Source organism: Anoplophora glabripennis, unplaced genomic scaffold (genome assembly GCF_000390285.2).
Source record: "Anoplophora glabripennis isolate ALB-LARVAE unplaced genomic scaffold, Agla_2.0 scaffold861, whole genome shotgun sequence".
In the NCBI taxonomy this organism is placed as follows: Eukaryota; Metazoa; Arthropoda; class Insecta; order Coleoptera; family Cerambycidae; genus Anoplophora; species Anoplophora glabripennis.
This window is the reverse complement of record NW_019416947.1, coordinates 107,399-109,483: the sequence shown is the minus strand read 5'-3', so window position 1 is coordinate 109,483 and position 2,085 is coordinate 107,399.

Genomic DNA, 2,085 nt, shown 5'->3' with positions numbered 1-2,085 from the left:
GGCAAGTAACTAGAAAAGGCATCACACATTGATACATTATGATAATAGCAGGGAAGCCATTCTACAGTTGCTAAGGGGGAGACAATTGACAAGGGGTAAACAGAAGGCAGAAAAACATCAAGGAGAAATTGAAATTCAAATCAATCTACACAGCTTAATCCAGTCACGAGAAATATTATCAGCAACAGCTACTATAAAGGTGCGAAATGCAAAGAATCAGTGGCATTTCTGTGGATCATATTTGGAAAGGTATCAAGTGACAACATAGAAAATTCAGTTTCATGTTTTGTAGCAACAACAGAGTTGGAGCACCAGATGTTCCAATTTTGGGAAGTTGAGGAAGTGCCTACTCAAAGGATATTGTCGCAAGAGGAGAATGTGAAGAACATTTTCTGAGCAATACAACTAGAGACAAAACAGGACGATTCATTGTGAAGTTGCCGTTCAAAGGAAGTGCAGAAGTATTAAGCGAGTCAAAGTCCATAGCCAACAAAATATTACTGAATTTAGAACAACATTACTTACCTAATCATCATAAAAAAACCAGTCGCACAACAAAGATTCGAGTGATTTTCGATGCCTCAGCATCCATTACTAGAGGAATTTATCTTAACAATATATTACAATTCAAGATTTATTTTCAATCATTTTACGCTTTAGAACACATCAGTACGTCTTAACAGAAAACATTGCAAAAATTTACAGACAGATATTAATGCATGAGGGTATCAAGTACCAAAGAATATTATGGATGAATTCACCGGACGAAAACACGAAAACTTTCGAACTAAGTACAGTCACCTATGGCACAATTTGTGCTACAAATCTGGCAATCAGATCTTCACAAACTAGCAGAAGATGAGTATGAATTGTTCCCAATGGCCAGTCAAATAATAAAAAGAGATGTTGAGACACTAACAGGCAGTAATACAAAGAGGCGTTGCAATTGAGAAACCAACTGATTAAATTGTTACACAAGGGAGGTTAAACTGCGAAAATGGTTGTCAAAGGAGCCGGACCTATTAGCATAATTACCTGAGAAGTCAGATGATCCACATTTAAGTTTAGACATTTGTCAAACTATCAAAACATAAGGATTGCAATGGAACGCTCAACATGATTAGATTATGTATCACATAACTCCTAACTGTCAGGGCACCATCCTAACAAAACGAAGGTTGCTGTCATGTATAGCTAGACTGTTCGATCCATTAGGATTACTAGCCCCAATGGTGGTAACCGCCAAAATTATTATGCAAGATTTATGGCAAACCAGGATCAATTGGGATGATCCAGTTCCAAAGGGTATCTGCGAAGAATGGAATGGAAGACTTTCAATGAAGAGCTAAACCTTTTAAACAACATGATTAACTAAAGGAGCTGGTGGTTCGGGCCAGATTGGATTGGATTGATCAGATGAGTCCAGGTCCTTCATAAAGAAACTTTAGTTCCAGAAGAAGTTCTAGAACGCAAACCAAACCAGTCCTGTCATACGGCGATCATACCTTTTTCTCTTTTTAAAAATTATTCGTCACTAGTCAAACTTAAGAAAGTTACTGCTTACTGTTTAAGATTTATATACAACCTCAGGCTAATTAAGGATCAAAAAGTGAATGGGCCTCTTACACTAAGACACACAACCAGCTGTTCTTAAGTTAATCCAAAGAGCACAGCATGAGAAATTTTTCTCAGACATACAAAAATTACAGAAAAACAAGGGTCGAATAGCACTTTAAAGTCACTAAACCCTTTTGTAGATGAAGAAGGTACACTTCGTGTGGTGGAAGATTACAAAACTCAGCTTTAACGTATGAAGCTAAACATCAAATTATTTTACCACTCAAACATCAGTTGACAATTTTACTTCTGAAACATGAACACGAGAAACTTTTATACGCTGGAACTCAAGCAGTATTGAGTTCCTCAGACTATTGTACTGGCCAATCAATGGTAAAAATCAAATTCAAAGAATTATTCACAACTGTCACAAATGTTTTAGGCTCCAAACAACTCAGAAAGGTAGAGATCAATTAATGGGGAATTTACCACAGCACCGAGGCCAACTTAGCCGACTATTTTTGAATG